At 44.0% G+C, this 18500-nt stretch overlaps 1 long non-coding RNA gene across 4 annotated transcripts; it reads right to left on the reverse strand.

Annotated features, from left to right (window-relative positions):
- Positions 1-2866: 2866 nt before the first annotated feature.
- LOC110360591 (uncharacterized) lies at positions 2867-17875 on the reverse strand. Of its 4 annotated transcripts, none has more exons than XR_010474779.1 (3): positions 17041-17875; positions 12785-16298; positions 2867-5991 (listed from the first exon to the last, which is right to left on the reverse strand). It is a non-coding gene; the product is annotated as an uncharacterized LOC110360591 (long non-coding RNA). The 4 variants fall into 4 exon arrangements; XR_010474778.1 differs by having other exon boundaries at positions 2867-9269; XR_010474777.1 differs by lacking the exon at positions 2867-5991 and having other exon boundaries at positions 10219-13363; positions 16127-16298.
- Between the last annotated feature and the right edge of the window lie 625 nt (positions 17876-18500).

Raw genomic sequence — 18500 nt, forward strand, 5'->3', positions numbered from 1 at the left:
GGACTTTTATGGCTGAAAACTGCCTCATCTTTACTTTTTCTCTTGCTGGAAATAGCCTTCCTCCCTGCTGAGGAACATACATTGTACATTATGATCAAAACCACCATTATAAATAAAACTATCTACAAGACACGTTCTGCTAATGCCTCCACTTATAACTGGAAAATCCTGTGGAAAGCCCTGGAGAAGCTCTCTGTCATCTCCGTGACAAATTTCACCAGCAGTCTCAATGCTGCTGCTAAATGTGTTACTTTTATGTTTAAATCACAACTGATAACCACACTTTACGCAAGAGACAGCGGGTTCACACTTATTTCCATGTTGCTGCCAAGCCTTCTGACAAAGTGCATAGAACTGGGAATGTATTTTAAAGTAAAATTACATGTAAACACTGTGGATGAAGCAAGAGCGTTTGATGCTGCCTCCTCTTTCCTTCTATGAAAAGATAAGAAAACTTAGGGATAAAAAATGTGCTGTGAAAAAGTCAGCCATGAACTGCAAGTCTGACCAGCCCTGCCAGCAGCACTTGCTGGGGCTCGGTCATCTTGAAAACAAGGCTCTGTTTTTCATCTAATGAAAAGAAAACAGGCCACTTGGTATATTCTCTCTGCTCTGCTTGCCAGAGCAGCACAAAACCACTGCAGAGCCCTTTACAGGCTGGTTGAGGTGCTGGTGTCATTCTGCTGTAATTTGTCCATCTGCTATCGAATTTCTTTATAGCTTGATAGGCAAAAACCAGAAAACTTACAAACGTTTTCTAGGGACTGGGTGTTATTGCAGTTACCAGCTGTGTGACCAAAGAGCAACGCTTTTTTGGGGTGTTATGCTCTAAGGCCTGTAGGAGAAAATAGCCATCTAGCCCATGTAGAAGACAAATAAAAGCAGTCACTATAGCAACTGAAATAAATGATAATCACACTAAATATAGTTCTCCCCTGGCACTGTGTTCTGTAAAAATAACTTGTATGTCAGCTTGCTACCTTTCTGGGTGCTGTCCTGTCTGATTCCTGCACTGACCAAAACTGGCTGGTTTCTTATTGCCAGAAACTCTGCAGAATAACTTGCCAGTGAGTGCTGAGTGCTGGCTGTCCCCTCTCGCTCATCACCAGTAAAGCCACGTTTCCATGGGAGATACCTCTGTGCATCTCCTGCAGGTCTTCAACCTTCTCCCAAAGGACTTCTGCTTTTTCTGCTTATGACGTGGGACCTAGGTCTTTTAAAGCTAAGCTGGTATTTATGTTTAATTCAAGATGAGAAAGGGCGCGACTGAGGACAGATTTGCTTAAAATTCAGGTGCAGACTATGGGCCTGAAGCAAGTCCTTATATAGTTGGTGAGAATATTCCCATTAGCTTAAGAGACTTTAGCTCAGGCTCCATGTTTCTTCCTGAAATGGGCCAACACTCAACCCAGATATTAAAGGAAAGAGTATTTAAAAGCTTTTTCTCTAATAAGTACATTGTGGTTTGTGCCTCTGGTGGGTGACAACCGATGTGTCCCATGGGTCCGTGCAAGGCTCATTTGTGTGCATGCTGAGAACATGGTGTTTGTGCTGGAAGGTATGTGCTATAATTATCCCTTGTTATTCTTGGCTAATGCTGAGAAGAGAGACCTCTAAACACAATAGGGCTACTTAGTACTGTTGCATATTGATTTCCTCTTGTATCAGTTTAGTGTGAGCCTAAACCTGATTCTTCAATTCGTATCCAAATACTATGCAAAGTCTCTCTTGGGATGTCCTTGGGGTTTACTAGGGATTGACTCTGCATACAATGAAATTCCTATTTTCAAAGCTAGATAGCTTTTTCTTATCACAACAACAACATAAAAAAAGGATGCAAAATAAATGTAGGAGCAAATTTTCAGTCATTTAGCTATTGTTCAGTTGTTGGAGGTGCTGAAGAGCAGATAAGAATGAATACTTCTCATTGGACACCCTGCAATACTGCTTGTTACACTGCTACAATGCTTCATTTTGAAAAAAAATCCTGTTAAATTGTTATGAAGTGTTTTAATGACACCTGTTGCAGATAGCAAATTTACTTTCCGAAATGAGATTACAAGCGTCTCAAAAATACCGGAAAGCATAGGGCTGTACACTCTCCCAAACAGGTGGGAGCTGTACCTCCTTTGAGGGAGAAAAATCTTATACCTCACTTTAGAGGTGTAAGTTGTAATCTGGGGGTTTTGTTTCTTTCAGGTTTTGTGTGGTTTTTGTTGTGGGTTTTGTTTGTTCATTTGGTTGGCTGGTTGGTTGGGTTTTTTATGTGTCTTTTTTAGTTTGGTTTGGGTTTTTTGGTAGGTGTGTGGTTTTTTTCTTTTTTGTTTGGTTGTTTGTTTTAAATAAAGTGGGTAACATCTAGATTGTATTATCCAGCAACTTGGTTAAAGTATTAGAAATCCAGCTATTGGGCAGCCACCATCTCTCAGGTGTCATGCATGGGGAATTGTGTGGAGGCCATGGTAGCCAATGATGTGATTGAACACTTCGATGTGCAGAACTGGGCTCCTGCTGAATTTGTCATGCTGCTTCACCATAAACCAACCATACCAGGTGTACCGCTGCTGGGCAAAGCCCATGGTCACCCAGTTAAACCACTCTGGTGTGCGGTGCTGCAAACCCAGCATGGCCCTTCCCTTCCCTTCCCTTCCCTTCCCTTCCCTTCCCTTCCCTTCCCTTCCCTTCCCTTCCCTTCCCTTCCCTTCCCTTCCCTTCCCTTCCCTTCCCTTCCCTTCCCTTCCCTTCCCTTCCCTTCCCTTCCCTTCCCTTCCCTTCCCTTCCCTTCCCTTCCCTTCCCTTCCCTTCCCTTCCCTTCCCTTCCCTTCCCTTCCCTTCCCTTCCCTTCCCTTCCCTTCCCTTCCCACAAAGGGCAATGCAAGAGTGTTTAACAAACAATTTGCATGGTCACTGGGCTGTGCTTAAAGCATTTTCTGCTGAGGGGGTGCGTGCAGGAAAAAACTTTTTGTAGAAGTACAAAAAACCTCTAGAACCTGCTATTAACCTGGGTCGTACCTGCCTGCGCTAACTGGTGTCCAGTGCCACTTATTCCATATCCATAACACTTCCTTCTCCTATTGCGAGGCTAAATATCATTAAAGTAATGCCAGATGTAGACAGAGAAAGCTTTCCTGTAAGCAGATTTTTGCTGTTACTGCACCCAACAATGGAAATTTATTTTTGCCTAAGTTTTGCCAAAATCTTTGCCTGGGAAGAAAGCGGAAACTTCCCAAATCTTTTACAGATATTCTTTCTGGAGTACTCTGAGTCATGGCAATTCCATTTCTCAACTTGATATTCCCAGTACTATTGCTACTGTGAAATTCAGCCTCAAGTCCTCTGTCAAACAGCTTACCTGTGAAAGCATGGAGAGACCAAGCTGTTCTGCTTGCACATAAGAAATAAGGCTAGCAAGGTGCAGCACAAGAATGTTTTTGTTTCTAGCTACAGTGCCCTGCATGTTTCCAAACAGCTCAGTGTAGCTACAAGCTGCTTGCTGGAGCAGAGTTGCAGGTGGCGTTTGCCACAGGTTACAGGGTTAATGGAATAGAAACTAACCATTTGTGTTGAAAACATAAATCTGTGTCACCAGCCACATGCTGTTTAACGCTTCAAAGTCATGTACCAAAGCCAAATTTGTATACTAAAGACAGAACAGATTCTTGCATATATGAAAATCACCAGCCACATAGTTGTTAAATTAATACTAATGTTGAAACACGTGTTGAAATTGGATAATCCACCCAGAGACAAAATCAAGGAAAGGAAAAAAATGAACTGAAAAATTCCTGTCGTGCTTTGTAATCTGTAAATAACAAAGCACACTTTAAAAATGTGTGTTTGGGAATAAATAATTGATGTGGTATATTCATAGCAATAAGTGCATCCATTGCTTTTATTTCATCCACCAATACAACCTCAGCAAAAGCCTCACTTCATGGGTTCAGCTTCTGTATTGGAAAACATTTGGTGTTATTTAGGTTATTATTACAATTGTGGTTTAGGTATAAAAAAAGGACTGGCAGGTTGTGCAGTGACGCATGAGTATGAGAAGGCTTTTGGTAACATTGCAGGGGAAAAATAAATGCACATCCCTGGAAGGAAAAGACAGTAATGAGTAATGAGTAATCTCTGTTTGAAAGAGGGGCTCTGATGTGCACAGAGTGCTGGGTGGCAGTAAGGAGGTGGGGATGGAAGGACGTGGTTGTGCTGTGTGAACGCCCTCTGCCTTCGATGGGGCACACAAGGGGTGTCTGTGCTTGGGGCTAAACGCAAAGGTTTAAGGCCTTTGAACAGGAATGGCTGTTGATGGATTCGAGTGCGTTTGGCAGGCTCGGGGGGGCAGCAGAGGTGCAGGTGGTGCAGCATAAACCGTGCTTTGTCCTCGGGGACTCCTTGGAGAGTCTCCATGGGCTGCCTGGGGAACCTGCAGACCCTGTGAAGGGCTTGCAGCAGTTGTGTCTCACTGCTGCCCTCTCTTAAATGCAATACTCGGTGTTCAGGTTGTTGATGGTCTGGTCTGCGGCTAGATGGCAGGAAAGAATTACAGGCAGCTACAGCATCCTCACTGCTGGGCAGCTGCAGGTTTGCTTATTCCCGAATGTGGTGTATGTTCATGTGTATAGGGAAAGAGCTAACTTTGGCAATTTGAAATGGATCCAACTCAGCAGTAATAAAAAAAATCCAATTAACTTTTTCTCCCACATCACCCATTCACCCAACACAGCTGCATTTCCCAGTTCTGACTTGGCTAATGCCAAGTAATTGAAGTGCTGTGATTGCAGTTATCAGTAGCTGCCTTGCCGTGGTGTGGACATACTGCAGGTGGAAGCTCATCTGAAAGATGGCATTTCCCTGTAGTTTGATGGGATTTGAAAAGTTATTCTCCACAGAATGTTGCTGTTCCACGTTTTCCTTCCCATTTGAGATGACAAGTATTGTCAAAATATTGGGACTGTGCTCAGAGTTAATGAGGGAGAAGGTTGTTTTGTGGGGTTTTTCTTTGTTTTTAATTCTTCCTCCAGCTGTTCTTTGGAGACTTTCCAACACCTTTCTGTTTGTAAAGATACCACCTGTCACCTCAGTTCCCAAAGATGGTCCAGGAGGAAGAACCTGTAAAAGGTCCCCAGCCAGCTTTCCTGATGGGGTCACTGGGACTATTCTGGGTAAAATACGATGTATTTGCTACTGCTCAGTGCCACAGGGTTTCATCTGGTGTATATGAATGCAGCTGCACGGCTCACAGCATGGCCCTTCTGGCTCCACAAGTACTTGGAATAATCACACTTCCAAAAAGAGCTGGAATCAGTCTTGCTTTTGTCTTAATGCTTGCGAATTGGCAGATTTTCAGAGGTGAGGGCTTTACCCAGCTGAGTGCTGTGTATTTGGAGAGTTGTATGTTTGCTGGGTCTTATGAGAAAATTTTTTATACAATAACTTCGTAAGCTAGTAATTTAAAAAAAAAATAATTCCCTAAAATACTTGGTTTCTCAAGCTTTGGCTGGAATTTCTATACTTTAAAACACATCCAATAAGTGCACTTTACATTTTAGTAGAGCTTTAATTAGTAACTGCAGTTCTTCATAATTTATTCAGGTTTGTGCTGAAAAGCGAAACTTTTAAGGTACAGTATAATGCAAACCAGAGAGAGACCATTTCACATTGATAATTTCCCTACTGCAGAATAACCTGTTTGTTTTCTTGCTTCGAGTGTAGGTTGTTTCTTGGAGCCGTTCTGCAGCAAGGTGCTCTGGATCACAGTTCCGTGTTTGTTGGGTTTGGGATTTTTTGTTTGGTTGGTGTTTGGCAGAAAATCTTTAGAACGTTTGGGTTTTTTTGTTGTTTGTTTCTTTGTTTGTTTGTTTTTTAAACACCTTTTTTCGAGAGGCATCTGTGGTTATTATTTTGTTTCCTTCCGAAAGTCCCATAAAACTCCCAACTTGGTTAGTGAAGAGTCTTTGAGAAACAGGGAAATGGCTTATTGGTGAAGCCAACCTCGGAGGAAGCAAACAAGTGAGTTTTCATTAGAAACAAAGCCGCAGACTGAGGTTATTTGGGGGAGCCCTCCTCATGCCCACTGTAGCCTGTGGCAGGACCAGCACAAGGACGTGTTGCCGGAGGAAAACAGCTTTTGAGAAGTTTCAAACAATTTTTGTGTCAGCTGAAATTCCTTTTTTTTAATGAGAAACTGAAATTTCTCAGGAATCGCAGACTTTCTTCATACAAAAAGAAAAAAAAATACACCACACAACTCTTTTGTTAATCAACCTCTCACCACTGAGCATTAAAATATTTAAGCAGCTTGAAAACTTGTGGGGAATATTGTCTATTTTTCTGGGTTTTGCTTTCGCCCCCACCCCCCATGGTCAAGTTCACGCGGGTGGGTGAGTCTCTTATCAGCCATCTTTCTGTAGCTGCCTTATCTCCAGGAAATTTCTGTTCCAGCCTAAGAATCTCTTTTATCTGTTTAACCTTCACTTACCCCTTACCCAGAGGCATGCGCTCAATGTGAATGTTATTTTATCTGACCTGTTCTCTGATTTTATCCAGCCTGATTAGAGATTTCTGAACATTTAGCAAAGCAGGGGGTGAAGCCTGGATATAGGATTGTTTTGGAAACACCATGAAATTAGAGGGAAATGAAAGCTGCATCAGTTAACAAGACACCCCCTATAGATTTCCATACCATCAGGAAGGCTGTTTGTGTTGGAAGAGGTTATCTGGATGCCCAGCACCTCCAGTTTGCACCATCAGTCTGCTTGGCACCCCAGGGTCATCAAGGCTTGTATGTTTTGTACCCAAAGTGTGTCTGTAACAGGTGGAAGGGGATTAGTGACAGCTATTCATGCAGAATAGCTTTCTCTAAATCACAGCATTTCATGTATCTTGGGCAGGAGGGGAGATGGAGGAAGGCGCCCTGGTCCAACTGGTCCCAGAGCAACCAGGACTTCTCATCTGAGTCCTGCTGGCAGTGATGCACCCAGCGAGGGGTGAAATGCTCTGTACCAGAGGCCACTGGGGCAGGACAGGAGACAGATGAGAACATGAAGAACAAGGTTTTGAGAGAACTTTCCTCGCTGAATCCATTGGAAAAGTCAGCAGTTGAACGAGACTGATTTACAACAGGCTCCTTCTCACATGGGGCTCACATGTACTCGTAAGTAAATCATACTGTATATCAATACTGATGGTTGATGCTTCACCTTTGTTTCTTAGTTTTCAGTATATTTTGAAAATTAGACCTTTTACAGATTGTTGTGTAATCGCTGCACTGCAAAGTGCTGCAGTAAGCACGAGAAACAAACTATTACCAGCAGTTTTATGGGGAATCCAGCAGGATGTGTTTGTGTGCTGGAAGTCACCTTGAGACTAATTAAAAATCCAAACCAAAACTGTTTAAAAAGCAGAACGTATCTGTAATTGCCTGCTGAGAGAACTCTAATACCAAGTACTTTATATATATATCCTGTTAATGTGAAAATGAAAACTTATATGACACTTGTCTGTGATTTAAAAGAAAAAAAGTTGTATTTGGCACTAGGCAAAGGAAGTTGTTAATCAAAATATTGCCATTAGTGAGAGATTAATATTTCACTCAGAGACACCCACAGGCATCAGTAGCTTAGATTTATTCACAGACATCTCAGACAGAAAGCTCACATTTATCTTTATATATTTCATGCAGCTGATATGAATTCTGTATGACGTTTTCCCGGTGTTCAGATTTTTTTGAAAGTCTGCCCCAGCTTGGTATGAAACTTTACGAGATGCTTGGGCTGTGTGATGCGGCAGAAGCAGCTGGATTGGGGCATGCGGGCATGGGGATGGAAATGGAAGAGGAGATGCATTTTGCATCATGTGCACTTGAACTTTAGGTTCCTGAGAACAGGCACCGAAAGGCAGCCAGCTCCCAGGGTCCTTTATCCCCACACAAAATCTCAATTTCTTTGTGCCTTCCTGAGACCCTCCTGTTTGTCCTCCCATACCAGGAGACACTCAAGTTGGATGGTGCGCGATGGCTTGTGAGTGATGCACCTTAAGGAAAACCAAAGCTCTTGGTTTTTGTTTTTTTTTTTTAAATCTATTGAATTTAGAGAAGGTAACATGACAGCCATTCCCGCTTGCTTCAGGGAAGGTCAGAGAAGAAAAAATGTTTTCCGGATGTTTTCCAGATCAAAATCAGCCGGGTCCTAGGGTGGGTGTGAGAGGAGGACACTGGAGATATTTCCTATTTAATAACCTTTAGCAGGGTTCAGGTCACAGGGCAGCTGGTGTAGTACTTGGTCTCCACATCTCTTTCTGAATATTCTGATGTTGTGTGACACAGTTAAATAGGGAGTAAAGGCTGTTTTTTGTCACTGAGTTGAACAATTACATAAAGCTAATGGGGCACTTCTGATAGTAAATGTTCTACCAGCGCAATGCACCCTTCTCGGGCAAACCTTTTTCATGTATTATTCTCTTTACTTTTAAGGTATTTTCTCCTTTCCTTTAAAAAAGAAAAGCTTGCGGTTTTCAGACCGATGCTGCCATGGAATGGCTTCTTGGGTAAGCAAAGAAAGGTTTTAATTTCCTTGCCAGCAGTGGGAAGTCATTATTTTTATCCTGTGAGGCCAGAAAGTTTGACTATCTTCCCCCTTCTATAATTCTCCTTGAAGCATTTTTTGCTTTCACTTGCAAGGCTCCCCTGGCCAGTAAAGGAAACTGGAGACCTTGATATTAATATTCAAGGCACATGCAGGAAACTTGCAAAACTAACCAAATTCAGCAGCCTTGAAATGTTGCTGGCGCATCATCAGCAGGTGGGGACGTGGCGATGTCAGCCCAGGTTGTTTCTGGCTTAGGGATAAGAGCAGTGATGCTGCTGTGCAGGAATTTAGCACAAGGTTACCCTGGCCGTGCACTGAGCTGGTGTTTGTGTGTCCCTGGGACATTGTAAACCATGAGGTGCCTGTGCCATGTATTAGCTTCTGCTGTTAGACAGGATCCATGGTGGAGATGGCCATGAACACAGGAGAAGGGCAGTCTGAGGTCCGTCATATAATCACTAAGTTGTTTTTATGTTTTCTACCCCACACAAGCACCTCTAGATGGTGATTCAGTCTGCAGAAGTGATTAATTTTCTTGTCTTCTATTTTGTTGTTGTTGTTGTTGACCATAACTGGGAATTTACACATCCATCTAGTGCAGGAGCGGAAATGCTCACAAATACAGTGTTAGTATGGTGTGGCACTGATTGTCATGAGCAGGAGAAGGACACGGCTGAGAGACTACTGCAATGAACAATATGAAGAGGTTTAAATAAAGGTCAGTGTGGACACAGCAAATTCCTGGTTGATATTGCCGACACATGCTGTGCAGAAATAACAGAGTCATCACGTTGCTAGGAAAGTAAAATGTGTGTTTTCAGCAATGGATATGGAATTGCTCAGTAACATCTGAGACCAGAGAGCACAGCTGATTGTACCTGCGGCAACCTGGGAGGTTCAGCCACGAAGCTCCCACTGGGATTAATTCCTGAATCCCCAGGATGATCTAAAAATCTCAGCTGAGGGACTGACTATGTTTTCAATGCGTGGGTTTGTTGTTGTTGTTTGTTTGTTTGTTTGTTTTTAAACTACCATTGTATTTAGACCTCGGAGAGCTGACAAGGACACTCACAGGACTAGAAGGAGGATCCTTGTCTAAAGTTGGAATAAATGGAGATAGAGAGAAAAACAATTGAACCAAACTGGGTATGTGATGGCCTGAGCACACCGACTGAGGCCACTGCCTTATGTGAGCGACACTGCTGGATTTCTCTAAAAAGAGCAGTACAGACACCCTCGAGTTGTGGCAGCAGCTGAAACACCTTTGGCCATCACTGCCTGTCCATCAAGAAATAGCACCTGAGGGCTATGAAATCAAATATACCACGTTATACTCTGCTTTGGTGAATGGATAGCTGCAGTTACTCGAATACATGCTAGAAGATCAGACTATAACCTAATAAAGTTGCAATTAAATTGCAGGAAAGCTTCAATCAACAGGGTGCTTACAGAAAGGGAAGAAGTTAGCCTGGGAAGCTACTACTGGGGCTTAATGAGAATTTCCTTGAAGCTTTGAAACAGTGGCTCATTTAATAGTAGCTTATAGTCTCTCCTAATAATAAAAAAGGGTGCATTTGGAGAGGAAATACTCATATTTGTCAAAGGAAATAAATGTCTGATGCTACCAGCCAGAAATGTTGCAAGATCAAGTTAGATTTTATTTTTAAGGAAGCTTTTTCTATCCTTAACATCTGAGTCTTTGAAATATGCTTAAAAGCTTCTCACTGCCATCATAAAACCTAGAAACATGTAACCCACATTCATAGAAATAATACTTTGATATAATTTTTGATTCAGAACTTAGGCTTTCTGAAAATTCCCATCCATTCTGTGCCTTGCTGTGAAAGTGAGAAAAGTAAGTTTTGAACTTCCAGTTACATATCCATTTTAATGCTCACCCATGAGTGAAGTGCTTTGCTGCTGGCAGACCTTGTGCTTTTACTCCATAACACAGACATTACATCAATGTAACAATCTTGAACTCAGCAGGTCAGGCTGCAGCAGGGCACAGAGAGAGATGGGGAAGAGCAAAGGTAGAGGTGGGACTTCAAATGACTTGAGGCAAAAAGCCAGCAGCAATTCTGTTTTGGCACCTGGAAACTTCTGCCTCCCAGATTTCATAGTGTGCTGCTTACCTGATGTAGGTCTAGTAAATTAATATATCATGAGGCTCAGCAGTATCACTGTCCTGATGACAAAAACCCAAATTCCTTCATCTGAGTCAAAGACAAACCTTTTCCAGTGCCTCTTGTGCAATGCCAACTAAGCAAGGTCCCAGCTGGTTGGGCTTGTTGGGGTCCAGGTCTTTCCTATGTGTAAAAGGGCGATTACTGAGATTTATATATATGTCTATTTCTGCATGCAAGTTCTTTGGGTGTGTGCGTGTGATTCCTTGTAGAAGATGTAAAATGGAAGAGGCTTATCAGTCCTCTGAAAAAATCACAGAAAATGAAGCACCTTTTTCTGCAGGGACAAGCAGGGCTTCCCCACCCTCCTTCGGTGACATTGGGAGGCTCTTCTGGCTCCTGCTGCAGCCCGAGCAAAGCTGAGCTAGTGGTGGGCAACAGAGACAGAAACTGATTTAAAATAGTTGTTATTAGCTTCAAGAGCAAGAAATGCAATTATTCTCAAGATTGGGAAACCTTCTTCAGGATTTCCAGGAAGGAAGCAAGCATTTCTGCAGGTGGGAGGCTGTGGAGACTCTCGCAGTAGCACATTTCTTCCATGACCACAGCATTCTTGGCACTTGGTTTCTTGCCTTGAACTGGGTGTAATTTTATGGATATTGGAACACCTTGTGCACAGGGAGGAATACAAAATTGCTTTTGCCTCAAACCACTAATTAATTTTAACCAGAATTCCATCCTTTCTTTTGCAAAAAAGCTGTAGCCTGTGGGAGCTGAGCCTGCTGTTTGGGCTCAGTTAGGAGGAGTTCTGCTCCTCTGCTCAGGGTTTCTGGTCCCATCCAGGCTGCCCCTGTGCCCACTTCTTGCCCAAGCAAAGATTCAAGAATGAATATGAATTACACTTCCGCCTCACTCACTGTGCTACAGGGGAAGGGAACCAGGTGGTAAATGTTATGACTATTCATGAGGTGCAGAATGCCTTGTGCTCCTGAATGCCACTATGCACATGCATAAAATTGTATTTAAAAACACACAAAGTCAACCCTAAACACAGTATGTATTTACAGTTGTAATGAGTTGGGTTTACACTAGAGTATGCCAAATTTACCTGTTCATACAGAGGGGACACTAACGGCTCTCTTTTGGTGGGTCCAAATAAAACTTTTGACCCTTTTTGTGCTGCCCAACTCTAAGAATTGGGTGAAGACTTGCCTTTGCAAATGATGTTGTTTTCCAATAAATAAAGGTTATGGAAAAATCTCCCATGGTAAGTGTATTAACAAGAATGATACGGTGGAAATTTGGCCGAAAAGCACATAAAGCTGGCTGTAACCATAAGAAGGTGGTCTCGGACTGTGTCCCAGAAGGGGATCACACAGCCCTTTCAGGGACTTTCATTGCCCACCATTGCTGATGGCTCTCTGGAACCTGAGGTTTCCAATATTAACACAGACCTCTGCCAAAGCTTATAGGGGGGCAAGGGGGAGAGAGAGAAGAAGAAATCCATTTCCATCTGCTCTGCTGATGTCTTTCCCATCTGCTATAGTTATTTTTCTCCTCTCTCAGATGGCGTGGAAGGTGCCAGGTAAATAATAGTGAGAGCCTTGTGCTATGCAACAGAGAGCACTCTATGGCTCACACATCCCCTCCAAGTGGTCACAGCATTCTCTTGTCCTCACAAGGGTGAACCAAATGATTTAAGATTAAAATTTAAATCTGAATTCAATTCCTCACTTGCCTTTATAAACATAGAGGGCCCCACAGCTGTAAGGAGAGGTCTTGTAATCACTAAAAGGGGTGCATTATTCATTTTAAATATCAGAATATTAAAACAATTCTGTGTGGTTGATGTTTGTGAAAGCTTGAGGAGGTGTCTGGGTTCTAAGCGTTGCCTCCTCCTTCTCCTTCAGAATTTTCTGTATTGTGGAGGGTGCAATTCTAGGCGTTGGGGTGCTTAACTGTGTAGAGCGGAAAAAATTTGTAGTTCAAAGGACGCATATCCTTTGCAGTTATTAATCTGCATAGCACATCTGTCAGTGAGAATAAATATTAAAATACTTCAGCTCTACTTACGTTCACACTGGTTTGGTTCTCCTCCTTCTGCATCTTTGGTGCTTTAATCAGTGATGGCTGTGTGACAGCATGTTCTCATTGAGAGTGGAGGTTTTCTTAAACATGATGTGATATCTAGATATAAAATCAAATATTAGGAGAGTAGGAGCCTCAGGATCTGTTCAGCCAAGGCTGTCCAAAGGGCCCTTGGGGTGTCCAGGTGGGCAGGGTCAGTCCTGGCCCGCAGCAAATCCCAGACCTGGGCTCAGCTCTGAAAGCCACAAGATTTCCAAGAAACTGCAGCTCTTGAGGCTCCAAGCAGCTTGTTTCTTCAGTAACGGCGAGAGACGTGCGCTTTGCAGCCGGACCGTGTTGGCGCTGCCGTGCTCCACCGTGTGGCCATCGGCAGCGGGTTCCTCACCTCTTCCTGCCCAGAGAGCTGAGTCCGGGCACCACCTCATCACAGGTGTGGGTCAGGAGAGTGACCCGGGGCAGAGCATCCTCCACTGCCCTCCTCCGCACCCACCTGCTCCTGGGGACTGCCACAGGACAGAGGCCAAGCTGGGGGGTCTCACTGTCAAGCAGGGAGCTGCTGCAAAGCTAGGAATGCAAATAAATTCAGAATAGATGGAAAGGGTTGGCTGTGTTGGGGCACTGAATTACACAAAATGCATATAGCTATAGCACTCATGTATGTCTCAATGTGGCCAGGTAGAGCCTTTCAGCCCGTGAAGAGCACGGGCTGGTCCAGAAGCTCGTGTCATTAACAGAAAGGGGAAAAGCTTGAACTGCAAACCAGCCACAGAATAAATTGGTTTCTAGCAATTAAAAATCTCTTAAAAAAAAAAAAATCTGTAAGGCACTTCCTACTACACAGGCAGGTTCTGGCTGTATCCCACCCCTCGGAAAGGAGAACCTTGTCTGATGTCTGCATGTGCCATCCTGGAGGGGAAAAAAATCACACTGTTCTGCTGATAAGGGGATTTTCTCTGTGTTTGCAAATAAAAAAGTGAATCTATCTCATTTCCTGCAGCTTGGTTACTAGGAGCAATTAGAACTGAAAAGGAGGGTGTGAAGCATGATTTTTCTTTTTCCTATTTTTATTGGATGCTTATTATGAGGAGGAGACAGTATCTGTGCTTGTAATGAACTTCCAAATTATTAAAAAAAAAGAAAAAAAAAATCTGGATTTTGGGAAAGCTGGCTGCCTCTTGCCTTCCCTCTGGGATGCTAAGGGTGCATTGGGTTAAGGATGGGCACAGTCCAGCAGCGTGCTGTTGTCTTCTCATCAGCATTTCTGAAGACCAAGGATGTAACTGGGCAGGTAGCACTAGCAGTCAGTTTGGTTACCTGAGAGTCTGCTTTTAGATAAAGAAATAAAACTGGAAAGTATCTGATCCTCAAACTTTACTGGAAAAAATAATAATCCTCCGTCTGTATGATTTTATTGTGCTTTGGGCTGAGATTATAAAAGTCTGATTTAATCAGACAGACAAGGCCAAAGCTAAGTCCTGATGAAGTGAGGTGTTGTCTATAGCATTTATCTGTGTCTGGTGCAGCCTCCCAAAGGCTGATACTGGGAAACGCCTGCACTGGAGGATAACAAAATCCTGCCACTTCACTTCAGACAGCTTTTCGTAATTACTGCAGATGGGTCTACTTTTGGGGGGCCTGTAAGATGCAATTTTCTGTCTGCTTTTATTAAAAAAAAAAATGTCTGATTCATTTCAAGTTTCCCATGCCCCTGTCTGTGTAGGTAAGAGGCAGTGCTCAGGATGGCTGTGTACAGCTCAGGATGGCTGTGCGCAGGCAAAGAGCTTGCTTTGCATGCAAAAATGAAGATGATAGGCAGAGCTCACATATGGGTGGCTTGCTCTGGATGCTCAAGAACACTAGATCATCTGTTTGGAAATTATAACATAATTAAAAATATTAATAGAAGTGAAATAAATATTAGTTGAAGTAAAATTCAGGACCAATATGTTTCTTAAAGGGAACTTTGATTAGAGGCTACAGCCTCTGGTGGCAATAAAGCTGACAGGTTGTTTCCACTGCCTTGCGATGTTTCAGACCATTTACTGAAAAATGTGTCAAATACTCATTTTGATAATACACAATTGCTTTTAACTGACCATTTTAAGTGATGTGATTTTTTATGTGAATATGTGGAGTAGGAGAGAGAATATATTGGATATAGAATTGTATTCTAAAAAGTAAATCCATTAAAAATATCTCTTGAGATTTCACATTTATTTCTAGTTAATTCCTACCCATTTTTCAGAAGAAAAACAAGCTTCATGAGCAGCTATGCAATTTCAGCCAAGTTCCCAGATGATCAAATAAACACACATCATGTGTCTCCAACCAAGTGCAGGACACTCAGAAACAAAATAATTCTTACATTTATGTAAGAACAAGGGTTTTTTTCAGCTCAGGAAATCAATTATATGAGTCTATAGCATCAACATTAATGAGGCTGAATAGGCTGGTGTACAGCCCAAAGAGCACTAACGATCCGTTCCAGTATGTGTGCAGGTCATACATAAAATTCATTCACAACAGAGGCACCTGTATGATGTATTTCTACAGCATAGTACAAGTGGGGTATTGCTGCAGCCAGCAGCATGGCTCCTTACAAACAGTGCTATCCTTACATGTTGTTTTCCTCCTCGGACATGAGAGCATAAATTGTAAATAAATTAAGCTTTGACTTTGGAATTTTAATGAAGGTGAAGACCTTCCACACCCAAAGGATTCCACAGCACAGTGACCTGTCACATTGATAATATAGGAAAGAGAAACTTGTGGTTGAGGGGTGGGAAGGAAAAAAAAAAAAAAAAAAGTTTAAAAGTGGTTTTGCCTTGCTTCCATGGAAAATGTGATACCTTCAAAGGTCACCCAAGCTGTCTCATGGAGGTTTGCAGCATCCCATGTAGGCGTAACCCATACTTCACACCATAACCAAAAACCACATTGTCTAGTCCTGCTTAGTGTACTATATTTTAACAAAAACCCAACAGATGTAAAGTGTGTTAGTTGAGCATCCTCCAGCACTGGGATTTGGTAGGAGACTGGCAAAAAATACCAGGAAAATATACAGGTCCTCAGGAGGACCTCACAGCCTTCTTCTGTCCTTAGAGGAACAAATCCCTGTCTCCAGGAAAGACCTCCTGCTTGCCGCTGGCTTTACTGGCACAGACCTACCTTCCCCCAATCCTATTTGGCTAGTGCCAAAGGTTGCCTCCTTTCCCACCCCCATGCTCCACTGCTGCACAACTCTCCCTGCAACAGGGTGGGCAACAGCTGCTCCACGGGAGTGTAGGGGTTCCACAGGCCCCAGTTCCCCCCTGGTTGAGAGCTCACCCGCACACAGTGGTGTAGACCAGTCTCTTCCCACGATGGGTGTCTGGCCCCATTGCGGCAGGGCTGTGGGTGTGACGTCCCCAGCAGTGGGCTCTCAGTCTGGCTCCCGGATCTGACAGCTGCGTTTCTGCAGAGCTGACACTCGTGTGACTCATCTCGATGCTGTCTCACTCTGTGGACACAAACACGCTTATCAACAAGTCTTCCCTGGAAGGGAAAGCACCATGCTTTGATGGTTTCCTCTGCATCATTTCCATCACACCACACCATCAAACACTGAAGCATACTGCTTCCTCCACCATGGGAGGTGTTTGCTCCCTTCCCCACTAGCCTGGGACTTTTGTCCACTTAGCATTTCAGAGTTCAAAACCCTGTCTACCTGTTTGGAGACGGATGTCCCTGCCTTTCTGCTTCCCCCCAGCCAGTGCATCCATTCTGCAGCTTCGAGGGGCTGCAGCAAGCACACTCAGTGCAGTATTTCTCTTTGAAACTGCTCCTGTCCAGATTTTTGTCCACTATATCCAGATTTTTGGACAGCAGCACATACAGCTGTAGCTGGCATCTTCCATAGGAAAGCTTAGTCTGCTCTTTTCATTTTCTCTGCCCTAAGAAATGTCCTATTTCTTTTATGTCCTCTCCTTTTACAGCCAGTTCTGCATGTGGCTGGCACTCCTAGTGTGCTCTTTCCTTTGACAGTGCTGACTTACTCAGATATTACCCCTCTCTTCAGGAAAGGCAGGAAGGAGCATCCATAGAACTACATGACATTCAGTCTCACCTTGACCCCTGGGAAGGAGATGGATGAAATACGAATGAGCTTTCCTGCCCTGTTCTGCACAGCACCTCACAAATGCCAGATGGTATCTAAGGGTCTTATCAGCATGTGATTCAGAGACATTTGACATGGCCCTTACCTTATGCACTAAACGTTTGTTCTCCGTGACAGAAAAACCTGAGGGCTTTGTGTTCCTGTTTGCCTCCTGAGGGCTGTGATCAGCATGAACATCTCTGTGGTTATAAGGTGCGTAAGCCTTGTGGCAGAGCAGAGCAAGTAGGTCTTATCTTCAGGATCTTGTGTTGGGTTCTCTCCTCTGCGTGCTGCAGTGCTTCCTCTGCTTGATGCCACGCGATGCATCCCAAGACAGGGACACCTGGGCAACCTCGGTGTCCTGCCATCCTTCACTTACCACACCAGTGCTATGTGCTCTCAGCCCGAGCTGGAGCCAGCAGGATTGTTTCTCTTCTCTCACAGCTCACACATTTCAGTAGTCAGTGGAGTGCCATCCTTACGTTTTATGAGCATCCAACCACCATTAGCATCACTGCAATGAACAAGTGTTACAGCTGGTCAGGTACTAAGGGTAAGTGAGACAATTCCCCATTAGTTAATTGCCTGCTGATTATTGACACCAATTAAATAGCCCATCACTGAGCCCTTTGAGACTTAGAGCTCTCTTCCCTTGTTCACCAGCCTGAAGCTCTCGGGCGCTTTGGCCGAGCCCGTGCGCAAACAGAAGTGCAGGCTGGAGCCCTGCCACTAGCCCCATTGTGGACATCTCCTGCTCCATCCCTGCCCCAGGCACCAAACCCATCCCAAGCGGCCATTTGGGTGCAGCCGTCTCCACCCGAGGAGGGCTGGGGAGACTTTGTCCAGCCTAGAGAGAACCTGTATTATGTGCCAAGCTGCTTGGTGTGCACAGCTGCCTGCCCAGAGCTGTCCAAGCTGGAGGGCCCTGCACCAAATATTGCATCTTCCTGGCCTTGCTTAGCTTAGGTTTCAGCACAGCATTTCAAATCCGTAGTTTCTGAGCACCACTGCCGGCTGTTGAACACACAATTTTAGGAAGTGCTGAGTGATGAGGTGCTAGATCTCACTGGAAAGTATTGCCACCAGATGGTCAGCAGATTGACATTCGAGGCCAAATTGACATGAAACCTTCTCCTACGCAGGAGGAGGAGGTGCTATACAAACCCTCAAGTCCTAGCAAGCTGTCAGCATCGAGCACCTGCCCTGTGCACACAGCCTGTGAGCATCCTCCACCCCACTGGTCGGCCCTGCTCCTGGCTGGGATGTGCAGCTGCACAGCTACTACCTGATCTGCCTCCGGTGGGACCTGCTGCTGAGTTTTTGGCATTAAACCTACAGGTAACATCACTTTGTTTCATTCTCTCTTGCTCTCTGTGAACTGCTGCTCAGGGTCCTGCTGTGTCTGTGAGGAGGCAAAGGAGGCTCGGACACCTCGTCTCTGCAGGGCAGCGCAGAGGTCCACGCAGTAGGTTGTGATCTCTGAACCTTTCCGTTCCTGTTCTTACTCTAAGGTCACCGGCTTTCATGGTGGGAGACAGCTGCTTATCAGCTCTCCCTAGTCTATGA

Source organism: Columba livia, chromosome 9, assembly GCF_036013475.1.
Source record: "Columba livia isolate bColLiv1 breed racing homer chromosome 9, bColLiv1.pat.W.v2, whole genome shotgun sequence".
In the NCBI taxonomy this organism is placed as follows: domain Eukaryota; kingdom Metazoa; phylum Chordata; class Aves; order Columbiformes; family Columbidae; genus Columba; species Columba livia.